Source organism: Meriones unguiculatus, chromosome 3 (genome assembly GCF_030254825.1).
Source record: "Meriones unguiculatus strain TT.TT164.6M chromosome 3, Bangor_MerUng_6.1, whole genome shotgun sequence".
Taxonomy (NCBI): Eukaryota; Metazoa; Chordata; class Mammalia; order Rodentia; family Muridae; genus Meriones; species Meriones unguiculatus.
Genome location: NC_083351.1, coordinates 149273381 through 149289335, shown reverse-complemented (window position 1 = coordinate 149289335; position 15955 = coordinate 149273381).

Here is a 15955-nt window from a genome sequence, read left to right as displayed (position 1 = left end):
AGCAAATCCCACTGAGGAGTCTCCAGATAAATCCCCAGGACAAAGGCAAAGTGTTACTTTTATAAACTGGGGGAAAGGGGGGTGGAGCAGGAAGTTCTGTGTCTTGTGATTTAGTTCAATTTAAGTATACGCAGCAAAGAGCACAAAGGAGCCCCATAAACTGAAAGCTGTCAAGTCACAAGGACGGACAGCTTCTGAAGTCTCTGTCCCAAAGAGGGCAGCAGGAAGTCATGCCCCGTCCTCTTTCTTCTTGCGATGGGACCTGGGAATCTGGCTTTTGAAAAATGACCACTGTCTTTTAGGGACAAGCCTGTATCCTAACAGGGTCCAATCATTCAGTATGGAAGCATTTGAAGGACATGTAAGATCTGAGCCATCAAAGCAGGCTCAGCAGTCATGACTTTCATTTCCTATTGATGATAATTTCCGATTATTGAGATGCCACCACAACCTAACCGAGGAACAACTGTGTTAATCTGGTATGTTTATTAAGAGCATGAACGCCTCTGTCCGGGACGTCCCAGAAGGCAAAGCTGGCCTCTGCCGCTGCTTAGCTGTGTGACCTTGGGCAAATTTCTTAACATCCTCTGTACCTCAGTTGTGAAGCAGAAATAACAGTGCCAATACCATAAGGTCAGAAATGAATGCTCCACTATGCGTTTACTGTCAATGATTCAGCAAGCGTTAGCTCTAAATTATTCCATTCAAATGTCCCGCATATTCTGATGGAGCAGAATTACAGACACTTTTCCATACTGGGTTGAGAGACAAGCAGACACCCACAGGTGGCCATTAGGGTCAGAAAAGAAAAGGGCAATGCTGCAAAGGAAGGAACACAGCCTGTACCATGGCCCTGACTCCTGGCCTCAAGACTTCGGGGATTTATTGAGCTGTGCTGTGCCTCCCTGTCTCCATGTCTAAAATGGGGGTGGTATGTGTGTTTGTGCTCAAGAATGTGCACGTGTGTGCGTGCATGTGTGTGTGCATGCATGTGTGTGTGTGTGCATGCATGTGTGTGTGTGTGCATGCATGTGTGTGTGTGCATGTGTGTGTGTGTGAAGGTCAGAGGACAACTTTGTGAAACTGATTTTCTCTTCTCTATCCACCTTGATGTCAGTTCTATAGATCTAACTTGAGGCTTTCAGAGCAAGCACCTTCATCTGCTAGCTGCCACCTCACGGGTGGTGGGGGCAGGTACCTCAAACAAGGTGGGCATTTCTCCTTTAGTCCGTTTATTTATTAAACAGGCAGAAAACCACTTAGTGTGTCTCAAGCTTCGCCTTTACAAAGTGTTTTGTAATCACGGTGCGATTTAATCAATTAATATGTATTACTCAAAATAGCCCAGGGAAAGTTATCTGAAGTTCCGTGTACTTGAGATAAGTATTACAAAGTCAAGGTCACACCAGGAGTTGATGGACGCGTTAGAAAAGGAATTTGCAGCCCCTGAGCTTTGGGTCTTTTCTGTCTGCTCTTGGCTGCTTATCACCATCAAAAACAAACAGTGTTTGTTTATTTGGTACCAAGGCAGCTGGACTGTACTGTGCTGTGTGTGGCTGCAGTGAGCAAAACTTGCCCGGCAGACTTGCATCCTTGGTAAGAGGAAGCGTAGCAGGGGGAAGAACAGTAGGTCGGGAGCCCAGAAAAACACTGGGATAGGAGCTAGGGTTTCTGAAAACACCTGAAAGAGAGAAGACACAGTGGGAAGGGGGCCTCTTTAAGAAAGGGTGTGCCTGGAGCAGGGCTCTCAGCCAACACCTGCCCAGAAACAAACTCCTACCAGGGGAGTGGTGGGCTGACAAGATTCTGAGGCTGAGGGAGGGAAAAGAAAAGATGCTCTCACCACCTAAGGAGGGCTGCAAAGGTCAGCCTCTCACACCACACACCACAGCACTTGGGTCATGGGGTCATGAACTGACTCCAGGGGGTTTCCCAGCAAGAACCCCCTCCTTAGAGCATGGGCATGGAGAGCAAGAGGGAGTTCCTCTTGTAGCCTGGAACCCTGCTCACCTTTCCAGGCAAATGAGCCTAAGTCCCCCTTCTTAATAAATGCCCCCGCCTTCTGGGGAGCTTTGAAAACGGAAGGCAAAAGCCAAGTGTTACCCGAATTGCTGAAAGCACGATGTTGATGCCAACCCAACCCCGAGGGGCCACCAGAGTCATCTTACACAGAACGTGAGAACTTGCTCATCCAAAGACCACCCTGCTAGAGCAAACGGGTGGTCTTGCCTAGCATTTGCAAGATGAACTTTGCCCCTCTTGTATGTTGCACCCAAGCATGGATCTAACCTGCAAGGGCTCAGCTCAGCTTTCTGAAAAAGACACTATTTCTGAGTGATTGTTGCCAAACTGTATCAATTGGTAAAGGCCCTCCTGATCCTTGGCCTCTGACCTCAGCATGGGGCCTCCCCAAAGCCCTCAGCAAAAGGCCTCTGGAGACTTTCTCATAAAACAGACGTGTTTGCATAACACTGGCAGGCCCAAGTTCAGGAAACTCTGCAAGGACACCTTTTCGTTCCAATTAAAGCAAGCTTAGGAGAAGGTGCTGGCGCCCTTCACTTTGTAAATGAACGATAACGGCTGAAGACCCAACCGCCTCCATGAAGGAATGGAGGGAAAAGGGGGCTGTGGAAGCCGGGGTGGAGGGTTGGGAGGGGGGGGAGAGTGGGGATGGGGGTGGGGCGATGGGGTTGGGAGACCACTTCCCTCATTTCTCTCCCCATATGTTTTTAAATTACAGCACCAACGCAGTAGAATTCAAGGTCCTGCATAGACCATTGCCCCTCTTAACAGTGCCAGCTCACATGACGCCTAAGGGTGCTGGTTCCCCCTGTTGTGACAAATTGGGAGGGTGTGCCCAGGGTGTATGGCCGCATTGTCAGCACTAAGAAAGGCTGGGAAGGTTCTTTTGGAACCTGTCAATTACCAACGAGGCCTTTCCCTCTGGCAGAGAACAGAGAGGTGGTTATTCCAAAGGTGAAGACCCTCTGCTTTGAACACCCAGTGTTCCCATTTCAGATTTGACAGACATCAGCAAAGAGCATCCTGGCATGTCTTAACAGTTGCCAAGGGATGAAGGGTGATTAGACAGATGCCAGGACCCAGCTGTTCTCCAGCTTCACGGAGGTCAGAGCAAGGAACGTCTTATTACCAGCCTGCGGGGGTGAAGGATGTGATAGCCTAGAGAGAGAGAAAGCTTCAGAGAGGGGCGCCGCAGGGTGCTCCTCGCCCGTAGCACTCAACACCCAAATGGCGGCTGCGGGAAGCTGTGGGACCTCCTGACTCCTGTGTAGCAGGTTCACTCCCAAACACCTCTGAGACGGGAGCTCAAGAACTCCAGGTTTTTCCCCCCTCTTTGTTCTTGGAAAGCCCTAAAGCGTTATAGTCGTGCAAATATTTTATTGAGAGTGACCCGGTGCCAGGACCAAGAAACCGACTGAAGCTGGCTGAGGAAAATGACAGGAAGAGGGAGTGAACTTAACTCGGAATATAAAAATCTGCTTCCAGCCCCAGCCTGGAGGTTGAATGCCTGTCCTTATTGACACTTCTTATTAGTTCATTCCATCATCAAATATTTATTGAGTGCTGTCTGTATTCCAGGCACACTCCAGGCTCTGGGTAAGGCGATGCACACGACAGACACATTTCCTGCCTTCCAGGGGAAGAAGGCAGACAAAAAAATAAATATGTAATGTGTCAGGTAGTGATAAATATTGGGAGGAGAGATAAAGTGAGATAAGAGGTAGACAGAAGAGCCTTAAGAGGGTACTCATTCATTCATGAGGACTAACTGTGGACAGCCACTGCAATAGGGACATTCGAGACATTTTGGAAGATCAAGGAGCATGCCAGGCTGCTGTGTAGAAAGAAAGCAGGGTAGAGACAGAGGTAGCGGTGGGGCACGTGGGGTGTGGGCGGGGACAGACATCACAGTAAGTGCGGTGGTAAGAACAGACTTGTAGGGTTTCAGGTACACCCGGAAAGCCACTCACTGCGGCCAGATCAGATCAGGACCCGGAAAGTGGAAGATTAGACCACAGGCGGAGCAGAGGCAGATCTCGGAGGGAAACAGAAAGCGCTGGAGAGATTTGAGCAGAGAAGTGACAGGATATGACCGGCCTTTGAAACCATAAATCTGGCTGCCATGTGGAGAATTAATCGCCGAGGGGCAACGGTGGGGATGGGCAGAAAACCGTTGCGACGTCAGGGAGAGTCAGCCCTGACCTAGACTTAGGATGGCAAGGGAATGGGTGGTAAGAAATGGGTGGGGATTGGAGAGGGGGAGGTGGGGTGTGGATGGAGGGAATGCACTCCCTTTAAGTTGAATTTTAAATCTATATTATTTTATTGATGCGCTGAGACAAAGCAGCATGGCCAAGGCAACTTACTGCAGAGTTTATTTGGACACGAATTGTGTCACATAAGGGCATTGTCGCACAAGAATACACTGTATGTTGCTCATACTCCCCAAATGCCCACGTTGTCCGGTTTCCACCCCTTTCACTTCCTATTAGTCTCCTGGGTGTCCTTAGACAGTTTTATTTCTACTTTCGTGCTATGTGTGCACTTAGGACATCATGACGTCATATAAAAATCCAGGGACCAGAGATGAGAGGAAACAGGCATTATTTGCCTTTCCCAGTCCGACTTAATTGACTTAACGTGATTATCTCCAGTGGCATCCATCTTCCTGCGGAAACACGGCTTCATTCTTCTTTACGGCTGAAAATGATCCCTCTGTGTGCATGTGCCACCGAGCCATATCCTTCATGTTTGGACACACAGGCTCGCCTTGCTACTTACCTTCTTAATCATGCCGTGATAACACACTGGTGTGCAAGCGTCTCTGCGAATGCCGACTTGGAGTCCTGTGAGTCAAAGCGACAGCTGAGTTGTTTATTTTTGGCTTTTTGTGGAACCTCCATACTGATTTCCACAGGGGCCGTGCGAGTCATATCTCCACCTCACTGAGGAGGGTTCGGCATCCCCCCCAGCCCTTGCTGTATTCTTTGTTATTTGCGTTTTTCGTGACAGTTATCCTGACTGAGGTGAGAATGAACCTGCGGGGTCATTTTTAATGTGCGTTTCCCTGATGGCTATTGAGATTAGCCGTTTTTCCTGTTTATTTGTCATTTGTATTTATTTTGTCTTCTGAGAAGGGTTTGGTAGCACTCCCTTGGTAGCCCGCATATTGATCGGCTTCCTCAGTTTCTTCTTGTGTAGGGTTTATTATTGTTATTAGTGGTAATAGTAGCTACTTTTCTGTTGCTGTGAGGAATGTCCCTGGCCAAGGCAACTTGTAGAACTTATTTGGGCTCATGGTTCCAGTGAAATAAGGGTCTGTCATGGTGGTGAGTGAGATGTGAGGATGGACATAGTGGCAGGGATAGGATGCTGGGGCTCTCATTTTGAACCTCAAGCATAAAGCAGAGAGAGAGAATTAGTGCATAGGGAATGGTGAGAGGCTTTCAACACTCATAGACTGTCCTCGGTGATATACTTTCTTCAGCAAGGTCACAACTCCCAAAACTTCCCAAATAGTAGGACCAGGTGTGGGGGATGTCTCATTCAAACCACCATACGGTTTTTGAATATTCTTTTCTTTCTGTTTCTTTTCTTTTCCTCCTCTCTTTCTCTTTTCTCTTCCTTCCTTCCTTCCTTCCTTCCTTCCTTCCTTCCTTCCTTCCTTCCTTCCTTTTCTTCCTTCCTCTCTCTTTCTCTCTTTCTCTCTTTCTTTCTTTCTTTCTTTCTTTCTTTCTTTCTTTCTTTCTTTCTTTCTTTCTTTCTTTCTTTCTTTCTTTCAGAGGTTCTCACTGCATAGCCCCTGGAACTTGCTATGTAGACCAGGCTGGCCTTGAGCTCAGAGAGATCTACCCTGCCTCTGTGGGATTAAAAGTGTTCACCACACGCCTGACCCATTGCTATTCAGTGTTTTTGAGTTCCTTGTATATTTCAGATAATAATCTTCTGTCAGACGTATAGCTAGCAAAGGTTTCTCTCCCTTTCTGTAGGCTTTCTGTGGGCTGTCTCTACACACAATTGTCTCCTTTGCAATGCAGAACGCTGTTAATTCCAAGAAACCAGGTTTGGATATTACGTTTTCATGGCAGTTCCATGGGCATCGGAAGATGAGCATCTTAGATCCTTTTCCTGTTGCTGTGCTAAAATACTCCGACAAAAACTTTAGTTCACACTTTAAGGTTCAGTTTATCATAGCAGGGCAGTTAAGGCAGTACCTGGTCATATCACATTCACAACTGTGAACAGAGAGAGGAGTGTATGCTACTGCTCAGGTCAGCTTCTCCAATTTTAAAGAATCCTGGACCCCCAGAGAACGGTCCTGCTTACAAGTAAGACAGGTCTTCCCACGTCAAGATAATCTCCCTGATCTCAGAGACTCATCTCTCAGGTGATTCAATATTCTAGAAAGCTGACAATTAACACCAACTACTACAAGTAGGAGGAGAGAGGAGAGAGAGTGGTGGGGGTGGGGAGGTGGGGGAGTGGGGCATTCCAAAGTTGAGGATCTAACTAACCGGAGGAACAGAACAGGAAGGCCATTTCCCGAGATGAGGGTAAGAAAGTTCTGTGTGGGCAAGTTAAGTGGTGCCAGGTAGAGTCAAGTGTTACATTAGCAGTGGGTGACAGTCCTGTTTGGAGTTCAGCGGAGACCAAGCTGCCAGCCTAATTAAGGAATTAGGAGCATGGGGTTCAAGATACAGTGTGAGCACAGATGACAGACGAAAGTGGCTGGCCACGGGCTTCGTGGTGTTCCGGCATGTGGGGGATCAGGAAGAGAGTTTCCCAGCCCCCCAAAAGCAACAGCATAGTTGTGAGATTGCCCATTAGTGAGCACTGCTCTACACAGTCGCAGAAATCTAGCCGGTAATGAGACTCTGAACCAAAAGCTGGCCGAGGTGCTGTGTTAGAAGAAAGAATGAGAAGGAACGGGTAGATGGATGATTATGAAAGTGACGCAAGAACATCTGTGCAGGACAGTCCAAGGAAGGAATGTAGTGGCTACGACCTAAACCTTATAAACAAATTAGCAGTATAAAGCACAGGGAGAGGGGCCAGTGGGATGGCTCCGAGGATACGGGTGTTAGCTGCCAAGACTGATGGTCTCTAAGCGGGATGCCCTGAACCCACGTGATGGAGAAAGAGAAACAGACTCCCAGCAAGTTGCCCTCTGACCTTCACACAGAGCTGGGGCACACGCTTGCATGCACAAGTGAACTTACACTCACAAGTAAGTAAGTAAGTAAGTAAGTAAGTAAATAAATGTAAAATAAAAATTAAAACAAAAAGGAGATGCAGAGGCAAATGCTGGGATGAAGAACTAAGAGTTGAAAGTGGCTTCTTGTGGGAAGTCAGAGTGAAGAGTGAAAGGAAAGCAGCAATGCTACTTAATCATCATCATCATCGTCGTCAGCACCATTATCGTTACTGTTATTGTTTGAAGCAGTGCCTCAGCGTGTAGACCAGGCTGGCCTTGAACTCAAAGAGAATTGCTTGCCTCTGCCTCTGCCTCCTGAGTGTGCCATCACATCCAGCACCATAACATATTTTTAAGTGATGTTATTAGGGTACCCGACGCCTCTGGCCTCCGGAGAGCATCTGTACAAATGTGCACATATCTACACACACGCAACACATTTACTGTCTTCGTTAGGATTTCTATTGCTGTGATAAAACACCGTGACCGTAAGAAACTTGGGATAAAAGGTTTTTTGTTTTTGTTTTTTTTTCCTATACTTTCATACCAGAGACTATCATGAAAGATGGTCATAGCAGGAACTCAAGGCAGGAACCTGAGGGTATGAACTGACGCAGAAGCCACGGAGGCATGCTGCTAACTGGTGTGTTCCCTGTGGTTGGCTCGGCCCGCTTTCTTAGAGCACTCATGGCCATCACCCCAGGGCTGGCACTGCCTGCAATGGTCTGGGCCCTCCCAGACCATTAATCATAAATCAAGAAAAGGATCCACAGGCTAAGCTGGTGGAGGGTACCTTCTCAACTGAGGTTCTCTCTACCCAAATAACTTTTTTAATCCCACAGGCTTTACAAATTCAAACACTTCAAAAGTTCAGTTTATAATATATATATATTATATATATATAATATATATAATATATATATAACTTCCAAAGTTCAAGTCTCTCTAACAAAATATCCAAAATTCCTAAAAAGAAAATTCCAGTGTCTCTCAGCCATGGGCTCCTGTAAAATCAATCAACCAACCAAACAAACAAATAAAACAAACAAAAAACAAAGTTAAACATTTTCAAGAGGGAAAACCCAGGGCACAGCCACAATTTGAACAAAGCAAAACCCAACTCAAGCAGAGTAAATAAGTCAATGTCTTTGGTGGTTTGGTTAAGAATGTCCCCACAGGTTCATGTAGCTGAATGCTTGGGCTCCAGTTGGTGGAACTGCTTGGGAAGGCTTGGGAGGCGTGGCTTTGTTGGAGGAGGTCCGTCACTGGGGCAGGTTTTGATGTTTCAAATGACACACACCATTCCCAATGTCTCTTTCCCTCTCTCTACCTCCTACTTGATTATCAAATGTGAGCTCTGAGCTGCTGTTCCACAGCCAGGCCCGGCTGCCTGCTGTCATGCTACCCATCATGATGGTCAAGGACTCTTTAACCTCTGAAACCGTAAACCCTAAATTAAATGCTTTCTTCTGCAAGCTGCCTTGGACATGATGTTTTATCACTGAAGTAGAAATGTAACTAAGACAGAAGTTGGTACCAGGGAGTGGGCTACTGCCGTGACAGACCTGACCATGCTGGTTTTTAGAAGAATGTGGGAGGTTTTGGGAAATCAGCTGAATGCTGTAACTGGCCACCCATGTGGCAGGTGGAATCATGGTAGTGCTGATAGCAATGTGGACTGTGGAGGCCTGGCTCAAGAGGTTTCAGAATAGAACAATATTCTCAACTGGGCTACAGACCATCCCTAAGTGGCTGCTTTCTACTCTTGTCCTAAGAATCTGCCTGAGGAGAAATTGTAAAGTATTGCAAGACAGTGTAAATACACACACACACACACACACACACACACACACACACACGAACTTGCAGGAGCCAATCTCTTCTTCTACCATATGAGTTTCCAAGCTTAATGACAAGTGTCTTTACCACTGAGCCATTGTATTAGCCTTTTGTTTTAGTTTTCCTTGTCATTCATTCATTCAGTTTCATCCATTCGTTTTTGGGACAGGGTCATATTGTACCCCAGGGCAGCTTAGGATTCATTATACAGCACAGGCTGGCCTTGAACTGGTGATGCTCCTGCTTCAGTTTGGAATTACAGGTATGAGCCACCACACCCAGCATCTCCCATTTTAATTCTCCTTTTGTTTTCATTTCTAGTAGATGTGGCCAGTGCCCCACAAGGGAAGTAGGGAACCTGCAAGTAGAAAGACCCAAAATGGAGACGTGGTACCCACGCCCTGTGTACCAATGCTCCTGCTTCCTTTCTGTTTGCCGGGAAGCTGTGTCAGGGGCGGCTTGCCTTTTGGAGGTGCACAGGGTCCAGTTAGCTTGGGCCTAGTTTGGAGTCTTGTTGAAATCTCGTGCGTCGTAGATCCAGGAGCCTGAGCCTCTGAGGCCCTCTGAAACCGGAAGAGAAACAAAGCATCAAGGAACAGCACCGGAGCTGCCCACAGAGCAACCGCACCTCATCTGTTCCCACCAAGCCCCACCGACCCCTGGGACTTTTCAAAAAAACTCCAGCGGCAGAGCAGAAAAGCAGACCTGGGCAAGGGGCTTCTGTGTGATAAGGTTCCATGCCCAGAAGCCAGCACCGCTGTAAGAACCTCGTTAGCACCCACAGCCCCGAATTCAAGGGGCTGGAAAGCGTCCAGCGTACAACACGTAGGGGAGGTCAGAGAAATCACTCTGAATGCCAATCGGGAGAATATGCAACAGACCACCTTTCCCTCTCTCTGTCTCTGCTGGAATGTAAAGAATGTGCTACCACACTCAGCTTCTTTTTTGGGAAAAAAAAAACAAACAAAAAAACAAAACTTTGTTTTTTATTTGTACATGGGCATGTTTCTGCATGTATGCATGTGCACATATGTGCAGGTACCATCGGAGTCAGAAGGTCTGGTCTCCTACTAGGAGTAGATGCTAGGAATTGAACCCCTCAACCTCTACAAGAGCAGCAAACTCTTTAACCGCTAAGCCATCTCTTAGGCCCCTCCCCTCCACCTCTTGACCTTTCTCTCCTTTCATTAGCTCTTTCCAAAAGGGAAGCACATTGCAAGCCAGCCACCAGTGTCTTCCTCCTGGTCTGCTTGCAATTTTCCTGTCTAGCTGGATCAGAATGCTATCCCCAGGACCCGTGGCTCCTACAGAGCTTTGCTTGCTGCCTCCTGGAGGCTTCAAAGTTCAAGGTTAAGGAGAAAGGCAGATCTGGTGTCTGATGGAGCCTGTTGTGCATAGACAGCTGTCTTCTCACTGTAACTTTACAGGACAAAGAGGATAAAGGGCCTCTCTGGGGTCTTTTTCAAAGGGGCATTAATTCCTCGAGAGGTAATCACCTCCCAAGGGCTTCATCTCCTGATGCTGTCATCTTGGGGTTAGAGTTTCAGCACTATGGGGGATACAGCACGCAGATCACTTGATCTTCTTTGACAAGTCTAAGCCAGCTTCCCTGCTGTCCTTTAAAGCCCCCTCCTGCCATCGCGTCCAAGCTCAATCTCAGCCAGCAAAACACCCCTGCCAACAGAATCTGGTTGCTCTCTCGTTCGGTGTTAAGAATTCTCTCACTGGTCCTTGATGCTGTGTTTCAGAGTTCAGGTTGTTGCCTTGCGCTCTGTGTCCAGTGAATGACTGAATAAGTGAACGAATGAAAACAAATAAAACCAAAATGTAGTGTGGAGGTCAGAAAATCCACCCAGATTCTGATTTTGTTGTTGTTGTTGATTTTTTTTAATCTATCTATCTATCTATCTATCTATCTATCTATCTATCTATCCATCCATCTATCTATTTATCTACCTATCTTTTAGTCATCCATCTATGACTAGCATTTTAGTCAAGGTTCTCTAGAGTCACAGAACTTGTGAAATGAATCTCTCTTTCTCTCTCTCTCTCTCTCTCTCTCTCTATAATGACTTACAGACTGCTGTCCAACTAATCCAACAGTGGCTAGCTGTGATTGGAAAGTTCAAGAATCTAGTAGTTGCTCAGTCCCACGAGGCTGGATGTCTCACTTGGCCTGCAGTATACACTGGAATCCCAAAAACATAGGCTCCCATGCCAGTGAAGGAATGGATGTACTAGCAAGGCAAGGGCAAGCAGGCAAAGAGCAAAAGCTCCCTCTTCCATGCCTTCACATAGGCATCCAGCAGAAGGGTGTTGCCCGGATTAACCATGTGTGTAAATGCATATTTTCCTCCCACACCCCATTTCCTCAAATAATGACTCTGAGTTTTAAATATATTTACAAAAGCTCATAACTAATAGCTTGTGTATTCTATTCTTTTAAAAAGATTTATTTATTTTATGTATGTGCTCTATCTGCACCTATACCTGCATGCCTGCCTGAAGAGGGCATCAGATCACATTATAGATGGTTGTGAGCCACCATGTGGTTGCCAGGAATTGAACTCAGGACCTCTGGAAGAACAGACAGTGCCTTTAACTTCTGAGCCATCTCTCTAACCACCATGTATTGTATTGTATTGAATTGTATTGTATTGTATTGTATTGTATTGTATTGTATTGTATTGTATTCTATCCTATTCTATCCTAGTTCGGCCATGTGGCTGGTTACCTCTACTCGGATTCATATGTCCACTTTCTTCGACTCCCAGGGTGAATCCCTGCCTCCTGGCTCTATCCCAGAGATCCCCCCGCCCCCCGCCAGAACTCCCACCTCCTATTTCCTGCTTCAGCTAATAGACCAATGAGCTGTTTATTGACAGGTGAAGAATCCACGCAGTACACAGGAGATCCCTTCTACAGGTGAGTCTTCTGCCTCAAAATCTAGATTAAAGGGCTGGCAAGATGTGTGAGAAGAAACAGGTGTGTCTTCCTACCTCAAAGGTCCAGACTAGAAGTAGATTCACCCGCTTCAGACCAAGCAGAAAACCTCTCACAGGTGTGTCTTCCATTTCTGAATTGTAGTTCATTCCCGAGCCGACAACCAAGAACAGCCATCACAGTTGTTTGTTACCGAGGCAGACTTCTACTCTGTAGCCCGGTTTGGCCTGGAACTCCATATGGAACAGAGGCTGTGCCACAACCCATGGTCCTCCTGCCTCCGCCTGCAGGGCACTGGGTGATCGCAGGGTGATCACAGGTATGCGACTCCACACCCGGCTCTGTTGTGGCTTTTTGGAGCACATATTTGACAAACTGTCCATACGCTTTTCCTGGCCTGATGTTCCCACTTGTTAAACTGAGACATTTCCAGTATGACTTCACTTTGCCCGTGACAGATCACATCCTGGCCACATTGTTAGAGTTTCCTGGGAGAACAGAACTGTAGAAGAAGCCCAGTTCCGCCAGGCGCTTCCCTTGCAATTCCCATGAGGACAGTGGAAATACAACTTAATTTAAAAAATAAAAAATCCTTTTATATAGCAGTATAATCCTGGTGCAAAAAACTCCTGCTGATTCTAAACAAATGTAAGTATATTATACTGAGTCTTGGAAAAAGTCTTGAATATCAGAAAAATTAAAAAAACAAAACAAAACACCCTAATACATGGGGTGGGGGTGGGGCACCATCAGCTTCAGTTTTATTTGTGCCTCATTCCGTTCTAGACCCTGAATGAGTGTACCTTAGCTTAACAACTGGCTCAAATGCAAAATGACGGTAAATTTAGGTAGGCTATCGGTGGCCTAGACATGACAGAAAAAATTGACAGAAAAATTGGTCTTTCTATTAGCTTTCAAGGAGAGATAGATGGCTCCCTGAAATGGCCTATTTGAGTGTGAAGCTTTGATGGAGTGCTTGAGTTATGCTGGCTTCACCTTCTACCCCAGCCCTGAAACAGTGCTCTCTGCCCAGCCCATCAGAACAGTGCTGATTCATCCCTGACAAATCCTCCAAGGAGGAGCCCGCCATGAGTGAATGTGGGAAATGATGGAGGGACAGAGCTATCGGGAGCAGGATGTCCTGTGGGACTTGGTACGTGCACTTTGAATTTATGATGGAGGGACACTGGGGCACCAGTGGCTTGTTCTAGGTCATCCAGCCAGTAAGCGGACCGACCATCTGAACCCCAGCCTGTCACCTGTTACACCAGTGGGCTCCATGCGGAGCTTGTCCTGTTTGTTTGTTTTTAATGTGTATGAGGATTTGCCTTCATGTATGTACAAGTGCCGCATTCATGCCTGATGCCCGTGGAGGCCAGAAAGAGGGCACCAGATGCCCTGGGATTGAAGTTGCAGATATCTGTTAGCTACCATGTGGATGCTGGGAACTGAACCCAGGTCCTTTGCAAGAGCAGCAAGTGCTCCTAACAACGGAGCTGTCACTCCAGGCCCATATCTTTATAAAGAGAATTATTATTATCGTGTGCATGGGCATTGTGAGTGTGGTCCACCTCAGGCCACAGTACACGTGTTTCCAGAGTCTCTCCTTCCGCTATGGATTCTGGGGATCTAATAACTCAGGTCACCAGGCTTGTACACCAAGTACATTTACCCACCGAGTCCTCTTACCAGGCCTTGTCCTTGTCGTTCACTCACAGAGCGGGGCTGTTGGAACTCAAAAGGATTTGGAAAAGACCACTGTATTTGCTCTACACACGTAACAAGCGATATGGGCACAGAGGCACCAGTGAGCCCAACAGCCAACATTCACACCGTACGAATGATAAGAGGGATCATGACCCCTCACATTGTAGGTGCACAGGGAAGTGATGGTCATAGCACTGTGATGGATGCCATAGCTTTTCATTTGAATGTCTATATTCTTCCCTGGGACACAACCAGTCTAAGCTTTTCTGTTGTGGCTGGGTAACTGAATTTGTGCTACTGGAGGAGTGAACATGATGTCACTTGCTCTAGACTAGTAAATGAGGTGGGGAGCTACCCACTGAAGGTGACAGAGCTCTCCTATCTACCTGATACATCAAGAGTTTCCCCACCCCTCACTACCAGGCTTGCACCAGTCTAGACCAGCATGTGAACAAGAAGTAACCTAGTGTGGCATTATGGCATAACTGGATGAATTTACCTGTTATAGCAGCCTGCTCTACTTCCTTCCACACTTGGGTGAAGCCTCTGGGGTATGGAGTTGTTCCTTATACATAACTACCGATGGCTAGCAGGTGGGTTGAAGTATGGAGTATCAAGGAGGAAAAGGTTTGTGACTGGAGTCTTGGTTGGCTAGCAGTGTCATGTTCTCTGAATTTCACAGAGTAGCACAGTTGTGCCCTGGACTATTAAATTAGAGTTTGCGCCAGCTGACCCTTCATTTCCTCTTGTGTGCAAGGAGGTTGTTGAAGAACAAGATGCTCAAGGTACTGGCCAGTTACAAAAGACGTATCAACACTGGCTTATAGTTTCAGAGGTTTAGTCCATTATCATCATGGCATGGAGCATGACGGCAAACAGACAGAGATGGTGCTGGAGAGGAAACTGAGAGTTCTATGTCTGGATCTATAGGCAGCAGGAAGAGAAAGACACTAGGCCTGTAGAGGATTTTAATTCAGAATGTGGCTGCTCTGGCAAGAGATCAAAAGACCTTCTAGGTCTGTGTGATACAAACACACTTTTAATCAGGAGACAGAGGCAAGCAGATCTGAGTTTAAGACAAGCCTGGTATAGAGCAAATATCAGGTAAAGAAACTCTTAGGTCTAGGCCTGTTGATACATGCCTTTAATCCTAAACAATGAAGGTAAAGTTAGTTCGTAGAAGGAAGCACCCATGTTTGAAAATAATGCATAATTGAGTGACAGAAAAGGTGATGAATCAGAGAAAGATTTGACAGAATAGGATATTCCCAACTGTCATGAGAAGAGAAAGGGAAGTCACTTCAGGGGCAATGCAGGGGCAATGCAGAGAGAGAGAGAGGACACAATCTTACTGGGACAGAAATAGAGAGACAGGTTCCAAGTGAAGACCTAATGAGCCAGAGAATGAGAAGGAGCCAGGTGATTGGAGCAGATTATTGGAATGAGTTTGAGGCCAAGCAGAGCAATTCAGAAGCTGAGAGAGAAGCCAGGTTAAATAAGTTAGCTGGGAGAGGAGTTTGAGTCAGGGCAGCTGAGTTGAACCAGCCAGCCCAGAGCTCAGAAAGAACAAGAAAGGGTGAGCTTATTAAGCAGTAACTCTCAGAAGCTGAAAACATTCTAGGCCTAGGTTATATTGTATGGAGAGTAGAAGCTTCCAGGACTAGGTCTAAGTTAGCAGAAGGAGGCAGTAAGCCTCTGAGACAATTGAAACAGGCAAATAAAAGTTCCCTTTACAAGGACTGGCTTGGGCTTTTGAAATATCAAAGCTCAAGTGACACACTTTCTCAAACAGGAGCACACCTACCCACCCAGACCACACCTCCTAATCCTTCTCAAGCAGTGCCACTCCCTGATGACTAAGCATTCAAATATATGAGTCTGTGTGGCCATTCTTATTCAAACCACTTCAGGGAACTTTAACAAATAAGTTGGCAAATTCTGAGTTGGAGGACATTCTGCTCAACCCATCCGTGCAGGCTGAGCCATCCCAACTTCATATTTGGTGACAAAGAGATGACCTTTCCTAAACAAAATGTTGATGACACATAGCTGATTTTGAGGACTTTTTCATCTTTGATGACATCTGGGAAAAAAAAATGAAGCCAGAACCTTCTTCCATGAACCCAGTAGGTACACTGTGTCTCCAGAAACCTGGCCCACACAGAAGTTCTGTTTTTCTGTGCTTTCCTTCATCATTTCTACCTTGTTCCTCTTGACCCAGAGTAACCTCACGTCAGTCCCAAACTTGCA